The 10069-nt window shown below is 35.3% G+C and overlaps 1 pseudogene; it reads right to left on the reverse strand.

Moving 5' to 3' along the window:
* Positions 1 to 9264: 9264 nt before the first annotated feature.
* On the reverse strand, positions 9265 to 9378 carry LOC138822413 (U6 spliceosomal RNA; annotated as a pseudogene).
* Between the last annotated feature and the right edge of the window lie 691 nt (positions 9379 to 10069).

The raw sequence follows: 10069 nt of genomic DNA on the forward strand, positions 1-10069 counted from the left end.
GTGTGTGTGGTGTGTGTGTGTGTGTGTGTGTATTTTCAAAGTATGCCACAAAGGCTTGAGAAATGAGAGTGTTTAGAGATAAGAGGATATATATTAGTTTCTCTGTCATGTGGTATTTCTTAAAGAGAACTTGGAATTTGGGACAGCTTATTAAGTACCACGAGGCTTGCTGTCATTGTGGAGAGCCATTTAGAAGTCCCCGAGGCTGGTCTGGAGACCTACACACCTGTTTTGCTCTGAGTATAGGGCAAAGAGTCAGGATTAATGTTTTATATCATTCCTTGCTTTGAGACAAGATGTAAGACTTTTAATGGACTTAAAAGCTTGGCTCTGATAAATTACCACTTAACCCAAATTAACAGGACAGAGAAATGATCTCAAAGACACAGACACTTTATTTGGGTTTTGATAAACTCAGAAGTTGAAAAATATGAACAAGGAGCCCAAGAGAAGGGAACTGGGCTGAAATGCAGCGTTCATGTTTTCTTTTTTCTTTATTGTGATAATACCATACAGAGGGGTTACAATTACATGGGCAAGATAATGAGTACATTTCTTATCAAGCATTGTAGCCTCCTCCTTTGTTTCCCCTTCCCATCCCTTCCCATCTCCCCCTGCCAAAGTTGTAAAGTTTGTTTTTCGACATAACGTCTTGTACATCTCATTGTTGTATGGATCAGAGTTCATGTTTTCACTTGCTCACTTTCGCACAGTTGTCCAGCCCTTCACTCAAGGAACACTTGCTCAAATTGTAACCAATGTACCTTTTTGTTATTGTTTTCTCATTAATTGTCCTTCATCTGGTTAGAAGGTCCTCAAGTGAATACATAATTTTATTAGAATCTATGAAGTGATAAAGATTGGAAAAATATTATGAGAACATTGTAGAGTTGGAAGCTTCAGGAATCTGTCTTGCCAACCAAACAAAAACTGCACTGGCCCAATGAGTTTACTGTTAACTATTTAGAAATTCTATGTATCTATTGAAGATAGAACAGTTCTCAAGAAGTGGGATTGGGGAAATTTGATATCCACATGCAAAAGAAACCCACAAATGATTACATGGCTGTATATTCAAAGATTTGTTTTATTAATATGCAATAAAGATTTAGAAATTTTAATTTTATTCCTTAATCGGTAAATACAGTTAATTGTGGAATTTATTTACTGCCTCCAGTGAACGTGCTTTATATGATGACTAATTTGAGAGTAAACATGTGCTCTGTATATTTCTTTCATCCGTCACTGTTCTTGAACTTTAGAGGAACAAAAAGCTAAGCAACTTCATAATCATAATAATGACTTAGTTGAACAATTTTGAGACTCAGAAGCCCACATTAAATGCTTTAATCTGTACTCATTGAAGGCATTTACTATTATATACTACAGCTTTGTGATAGACCATTTTTTTCTTTTTTCTTCTTGGCTCTTCAGAAACTTGAATTCTTAAGCTTGTACATGATCTTGTGGTTTGCTATACTTTTTAATGTAAAATGTAAATATTTTAAGGGATATTTTGATTCTAAATATGATAAAAGAATTTCTCACAAAAAAACACAAATAAAAAAATCAAAATACACAACTGAAAAGAGCTAAACTCTTAGAAATGTAGAACAAAAGTTTCACATCACCAGTTGGCTTTGTCAGTAACTTCTTGAATGTGATCTAAAAAGCATATAACGGAGATAAAATGTTATATAGAGATATAAAAAGTTATAATAGAGAATCTAGACTATACCTAATAAAAATTTAAAAGTTCAGGCTATGCACCACATCTCATGCTTGTAAATAACAGCTACTCAGATGGCATCAACAGACAGGATCATAATTGGAGACCAGCCCAAGCAAATAGTTGGTGAGATACTATGTCAAGAACAGATGACAGGGTCATATGTGCCTGTAATCCCAGCTACAGTGGAAGCAGAGATAGGAGGATTAAAGGCTGACTCTGTACCAAGTAAAAAATGGAAAATACTGTCCCAAACATAACTAAGTTTAAAAAGGGGGTGGGGTCATGGCTGTAAGAAAGCAGAATTTCTACCTAACAAGCATTTATGCCCTTTGCTCAAACCTCAACATGGACAATTTTTTTTGTCATACATAAGACACTATCAGCAAAGTAGAAAGACACCACTCTAAGCGGTATAGATACTTGCAAATCTTATATCTTACTGTTATGGAGAATATAAAAGTCACTTCTAAAATCAACACTGAAACAAATACAAGAACAATCTGATTTGAAACTAGCACAAGGACTTGAATAGGCAATTCCCAAAGAAAATATACAAATACCCAGTAAACACATGGAAAGATGCTTGAAAATCACTAATAATTAGGGAAATATAAAGTAAAATTGCTGCATCCTACATAATAAGTAGTAGTAGTCATGACTACCATACATAAAAGGAAAAGGAAAATGTTAAATAAGATGAGAAGCCATTGGAACTTTGTGCATTGTTGGCAGAGATGTAATGGGCCACAGTTGCCATGGCAAACAGAAAGAGAATTATATATATATTTATATATATATATGCATGCATATATACATACACAGATAAATATATTTATATATTTATAATGCAGCATATAATTTATTATGCATATACAGCATATTATATATTATATAATGTATATTTATATAGAATGTAATATTTATATTTTATACTGTTTATATAATATTTATAATATACAGTGCTATTGTAGATTATGTAACATATATGATTATAATTATTTGTAATTTCTAAATATTATATATAAACTTTTTAACACAGACTTACTCTATCATCCAGGAGTTTCACTTGAAAGTATATCACTCAAATTAAAACCAGATTCCACCACAAAAAATTTATTTGTACACTCTTGTTCACAGTAGCATAATTCAGAAGGGTTAAAATGTTGAAGTGATCAAAGTGCACATTACTAAATGATGGTGTAAAAAAGTAAAGGTAGGACACACATTCCAAAAGAATTCTACCATGTGGTGCAGCCTAGATCAATAGTAAACATATTATACTAAATAAAATAAGACAGGCACAAAAGGACAGATACTGTAGGATTCCATTTTTTATCAGATACTTAGAGTAGTTGAAATCATACAAATGAAAAGTAGAAATCTAAGTACCAGAAGTTGGGAGAGCCAAGGACGAGGAACCAGGGAGTAATTGCATTGAAGGTATGCAAATTCTGCTTTACAAAAATGAAAAGATTTGTGGAGAAAGATAGTTGATATATTGAATACCAGAAAACCCTGCATTGAAACCAGTTAAGATGGTAAATATTATGAATATTTTATCACAAGGAAAATTAATGAGAGAAAAGTGATAAATACAAGGGTTATTAAGTAGAAGATGGATAGCAATCAGAAGTTTAGTATAGAAAAGAATCTAAAGAATCTGAGTGTGGTCTTGTTTGTAATTATTTACCATAGCTAAGATATGGAACCAACCCAGATGCCCTTCAGTAGATGAATGGATCAAGAAAATGTGGTATATATACACAATGGAATTCTATGCCTCCATCAGAAAGAATGACATTGCCCCATTTGTTAGGAAATGGAAAAACTTGGAAAAAATTATATTAAGTGAAGTAAGCCAGGCACTAGATATTTGCAATATCTAGTATATGTATGAGTCAAGCGGAAAAAGTCAGATAATGTGATGTTAGGAAAATGAACCCTTAGATAGGTATTTTAATGTTTTTTTTCTTTCATGCATGTGTTTCTAACGCATTTATAAGATTATTTCTTTGTTGCTTTGTATGTCCCTCCCCCACAGTATAACCCCAGCTTTCAATATATTTGATGTCAGTATAACATGTGGAAGAGATGGGGAAAAACGAGTCGTTTAAGGATTCAGGTGGACCTGTTGCAACAATGAGAAGTACAAATTGTCATGTCAAAAAACGAGCTTTACAATGTCGGTGGGGGGAAGGGGGGAAGGAATTGTGGGGGGGGAGGCTGGGAAGGGAGGTTAAGTGTAAACAAAGGAGGAGGCTGCAATGCTTGGTGAGAAATGTATGCATTATCCTGCCCATGTAATTGTAACCCCTCTGTACAGTATGTTCACAAATAAAATAAAATATATATAAAAAAAAGAATCTGAGTTCTTTGCAGGAGGGCATCGCAAATACAAAACATACAATTGATTTCAAGCTAAATGAAGACACTTGTGTTGATAAAGAAGTCTGTTTCCAAGGACAAAGAGAAGAGTGAAGTTACTGTGGCTCCTAGTAAGAGGTGGTTGAGTGTTGGCAGTAGCCATAGCAGGGTGGAAAACAACCAAGAAAGAGCTTGTAAAGAAGAACAGAGTGTGATTTAGCCTAGACGATAGGAAGGGAGTAAAATTGAAGCACAAGACTTAGCTTTCCTTTTAGAGAGGAAGTAAAAGAGAATTTGTTAGGGTCACTGTAATTTTGCATAGAGTTTTGGTTTGCAATAGTAATTGTACTCTTTCTTATACTTAAGCAAGCCATTTCAGTATGCCTTTTCTTATCTAACTAATACAGGGACTATTGTTTTTCAGAAGACTGAGAAACATGTTTTTATCTAATGTGAACCTCCGGAGGGAAAAAAAAAATCCTGCTACTTTCCTTACTTATCACTGAAGGTCCAAACTATACAAGGATAGTAAACAGGGTGGATTTATTTTCCTTCTAATAGTTTTAAATATTTTAATGTCCTCAGATCGGCATTGAGATCTCTGGGAAGACTGGTATGAGTCAGGGGAACCTCATTATTGAAGTATCCAGAGTATCAAGTGTCAAGTAGGTACTGGGAAGGTAGACTGGTGATATACAGGCTGGTGAGCTCCTGGTAACACTGTCAGAAAGGGAAATTGGAAGGGAAGTAGGAAGCTGAGCAGAGGACTGAGCTGTTAATTTAAAGGATGAGGAGCTTCAGGATGGCACAGCCATAAACAGGATGTTAGAGATTCTGAAGACCAATCTGAGGGGTTTTCTTTTGGTTGTCAGTACACCAGTTTGAATCTAGGGCTTAGCACTTACTTCATGTTCTACCACTCAAACTGCATGGCTCCCCGCCCCCACTTCCTTTTGTTTGAATTTTGTTAAAGATCGGCTCTCACTTACTCAGGAAGGCTCATCTCCAATTCTTCCTCCTCCTGCTTCTTGAGTATTTAGAAACACAGGCATACCTGGCATTAATCACAGAGTTTCATAAAAGTTCTCAGCATTAGAGATAAAATGACAGATTGCACAGGGTCACAGAGTCATTTGTAGGTACATCCTAAAATAGGGGACAGGGATGTATACTCTCAGTCTATCACTCTTTCCACTCTGAATGCCATCAGTCAAAGGAGAAGGAAATTGGTATCATTTCTGAGGCTTGACTGTGGTAGGCCTCCAGTCAAGGTCAACTTCAAGGGCAACAGTTTGTGAAATGGAAGAAAATTCTCTTTCACAAGGTCCCAGTGCTTGGCATAGTGTTCCCATGTTGCTTTTGTGAAGTCCTTAACATTTTAACAAGTGTCTCCATAGTTTCTCTTTCATTAAGCCATGCAAAATATGTTCTTGCATGTGAGCTGCAAATCTGACCTCACCAAGACCAGATTGTGAACCAGTATATGGAAGGTTTAATATCTTTGGCCATGAAAATGTGTATGCTGATCCTACTGGCTAAGAAAGGGGACAGGGCTAGTGTTGATCCTTGAGCAACAAGTTGTACAGATTTTTCAACTTTTTTAGGTCTGGGGCAGGCATTCATGGCTGAATGTTGCTTAGAAATTTTTTTTTAAAATAATGCACTTTACTTAGATTCTGTTGACTGTTTTATTAAGCTTTTGTTTTTGTTATTTTATAAAAATAAAAGTTAACAAGAAAAACAAAACCTCACTGGCTGAAATGAAGACGCAAAGCAATAAATATTTGTAAACCATAGTGTATGGCATGCAAGTGTTACTTAAGGAAGCTCATTTGCTAATGCTCTGTGGCACTGTGAAGATTGACGGATGGTAGAGTCCTTAAAGATACATGACTTGCTGTCAAGGAAAGGAGCAACCTTGTCATTCTCTGCCACCTAATTACAGAGTCTATGAATTAATGACTGAAGTAAGCAATCAGAGTATTATTCAGTTGATTTATCTGTAGAATGGGGAGTGATTTTTACAGCCCAGCCAGATTATTTTAGAAATTCAAACGTTTATATACAGTACTCAGTATGCTCCTAACTCATTCTAGGAACCCATTAACTCATACGTGTGCTCTTAGCAATAAATTAAAACCTTTGATCTTGATTCCTCTCCAACATAGTGCAATGGAGATCTCTTTATCCAGACGTCTTGTTCTTAGGGTATAAAGGCTTTCCTGGATTTCTACATGGATTGGTGGCAATCTTGATTAGGGTATGCAAAGATGAGAGAGCATGTGTTTTTACTCAGAGGGAGTATCTTCTTTCCAGATCCACAGTTTTGCCCAGCAAGCCCTGCTCTGCTTTTTCACAGAACCCAGCAGCTTGTTCTGTCATGCCCAGAGATGAGTTATTGCACAGGACCCCGACATTCCTCTCACAAGCTGTCCATTCCCATACTAGACCTGATTGGGATTGTGGCAGGAGGTAGAGGGGGAGGTTTAGGGTTGAGAGGAGGCTGGGAGGAAACAGATGGTGGTTTGGCAGAGTGATTAACACTGTAGATATCTGTTTTAATGAATTGCCCATCGAACAGATAAAACACTGCAGTAGTGAGCCCTAGTACTCTCAGTCAGTAATTGCAGTCTTATTTACAGAGTGAGAGTGTGTTGGCTGCTGGTGAAGCCATGTGTTTCCTTCTAACCCCTTGCATGTCATGGAGTGGAGAAATATAAGAGGAGGGAGAAGACACTTAGATAAGCAAGAAGAAATAGATCATTAAGCTCCCTCTCTGGCTTGTTGTAATCAGAGAGGTCCAATGTATAGTCCAATTATCTGTGTGAGCTTTGGTGAACCACTTAACCTCTCTGGGCTTCTTCTCTTCCATGAGGGACATGCAACTGACAATCTGGTTTCCTAGCGACCATATGTTTAAATCACAAAGGAAAGATGAAGCTCAGGTCATAACTTCGCTTTGGAAGATACTATGGTAACCATTAAAATACGTTGCAAAAATGACCAGCGGGAAACCAAAACAATCCAATATGTAACTGCTGACCTTCAGGCTCAGAGTGATTTTTTATGCATGCAGGAGCTAATATTTCTACCTGCAAATTAGGAACTATTACCTAGAATAATGATTTAATGTCCTTTCCTTAGTGGGAGGACAAGAAGAAACCCACTGACATTTCCTTGCCTGCAAAAGCTAATTTGTAGTTGTATGTTAATTAACTGTAGTGATGCAGAACTAACCAATCAGAATGAAGAATCTCAGGTTAATGGTAAATTCCCGATTTGGTGATAATTCTCTCTGGATTTGGGAGTTCTGACTTTTCTCTTGCTTTCATAAGAACTCTATTTTAAAAAAATAACGAAGTTATCAGCAAACACAGTCTTCTATATTCCCAGCGTCTTCTTAGCATTTTCTAAAATAAGAAATGTGGGATATAGCACGAGATTCCTGGGCACCAAGTGTAATGGGCATGAAATTACTTGACAAATTAGAGAACGCTGAAACAATTTGGGATTCAACCATTTTATTATTAAACTTTTCACCAAGTTTTGTCTTGAAGAATTCCAAATTAGATTGACTGAAAGCAAAAGATCTTATTCCCATGTTTATATTTGAAGGTATCTTTAATTTCAGTGTATTAATCGCACAAACTAATGAGTTTAAGTATGACATTTTCTTACATGTACATGAATGTACTTTGGTCATATTTGCTTCTCCTATTTATCTCTGTTCCATTAACCCTAATGGTTCATTTTTTTCTTTTCAAATGTTTCCCCTTCTACACTCATGTCTTTTCTCTCTTTTATAAATGAGATTCTACATATGAGAGGAAATATGTAATATTTGTCTTTCCGAGTCTGGCTTAGCTTGCATTTTTAAGCATCACTTTATAAGGAGAGGAGAAAAATATTATTTGATACATGAAGTGTCTGTGAAAGGGTTGTGTTATGGCACCCTGGTTAATCTTCTCTGTCATGTGATGTATTATGGTAAGTTTCCTCTGTATAGGTAATAGACATAGTTTGGAATAACTGATTTTTCACGATCTCCTGGTTTAAATTTTTGTGCTGTTTTGTTATTCATCTGAACCACAGTATGATTTCCAGAGTGGGTGAGAGAAATGGATTTATATACAATGCAGCAGCAATTTCATACAACCTTGAGCAATACCTTAAGAAAGTGTTACCTATTAACTTTTTGTACTCATGATACATAAGTGAGTTAAATAACTGCTATGAATTTCTAGGATAGAATTCCATTGAGGCATTTTTTTGTTTCTTTCTAAAAATATTTTTATTATGATTGTAAAGGTGTTGTACAGAGATGTTACAGTTACCTAAGTCAGGCAATGAACACATTTCTTTTTGAACAGTGTCACCTCTTCCCTCATTTTCTCCCAGTTGTCCCCTCCTGAATCTCCCCACAATTTTCATTTTCAACAAAGTAGTTTCCGGTGAGTATCACTGCTGCATTCATTCACCCTTTGTTCCACCATTTCTCTTCTAATATGTACCCTCCCCTAAACAGATAAATTTACATATAAGATAAAAGACAGAAATAAAAAACAGTGGCCAAAGAGAGGAAAAAAGTCAAAATAACAAAAATGCTTTGTTTCCATTTCTTGGAGTTCATTTCAATAAGTGTCATTTCATATGATCATATGCACTTAGCTCCCAAGACTTTGTGATCTTCTCCTAAGGATTTCCTCCTATGGTCTTACTGTGTGAATGTTTACCGTTCTGTATAATTTATCATATCTGTTGTAATTTTTTGTCTTTTAGAATCCAGTGTGTTTACTTGTAGGTTTATAGGCATGTTCTAATGACTACAAATTAGGGAAAACATGCAACCTATGTTTCTTTGGGTCTGGCTTACTTCACTTACTATAAGTGTTTCCAATTCTTTCCATTTCCTTACAAATGGTGCAATGTCATTCTTTCTGACATAGAAAACTCTACTATGTATATATACCACATTTTTGGATCCATTTGTCCACTGAGGAGCATCTGGGTGGATTCCACATCTTAGCTATGGTAATATATATATATATACATATATATATATACATATATATACATATATATATATGTGTATATACACATACATATATTCATATATATGTGTATATATATATATATATATATATATATATATATATATATATGGAGAGAGAGAGAGAGAAAGCTTCATGAATTCGTGTGACATCCTTGCTCAGGGATGCAAATCCATGCTAATCTTCTCTGTGTCATTCCAATTTTAGTATATGTGATGATGAAGTAAGCAATCCTAGATTACTATTTTCAATTATAAAACTATTAAAATCATACTGGGTCTAGTTGGTATACCAATAGACAAATTTTATCTGATAAAATCGGTTTTAAAAATACCTTTGATTGAACTGGGGATTGAACTCAGGGCCCCAAAGTACTTAGGCAGATTTCATCACCTGAGCTACACCTCTAGATTATTCTTTCTATTTTCTTTTGCCTTAGTGTCTTTCTGGATGGTTTCATACCACATTTTTATTAGCATCATTTCGTTTTACAAGGACTTTCATTTTGGTACTTCCATTATGTGTACAGATCAGATTCATTACAGTTATACTCTCCCTCTTTCTCCTCTTCCTCCTACCCACTTCCCAAAATAATCTCAAATTTTTTTATTTTAAATGATTCTTTTAATTTTTTCCTTTGTTATTATGTTATTTCATCGATTTTGCTTTTATTCAAAAGTTTATTTTATTGTAGAGATACAGAACAGAAGAATTACAGTTACATGAGTAAGGTTATGAATATATTTCTTGTCGAGCATTGATATTCCCTCTGTTTTTCTCCTATACTTTCTATCCCTCACCTCCCCTACTCCACCCCCCACAAAGTTGTAAAGTTCATTTACAATGGAATTCTACACCTCCATCAGAAAGAATGACACCTCCCCATTTGTTAGGAAATGGAAAGACTTGGAAAAAATTATAT

Source organism: Dipodomys merriami, unplaced genomic scaffold (assembly GCF_024711535.1).
Source record: "Dipodomys merriami isolate MVZ:Mamm:240054 unplaced genomic scaffold, mDipMer1.0.p SCAF_11, whole genome shotgun sequence".
Taxonomy (NCBI): Eukaryota; Metazoa; Chordata; class Mammalia; order Rodentia; family Heteromyidae; genus Dipodomys; species Dipodomys merriami.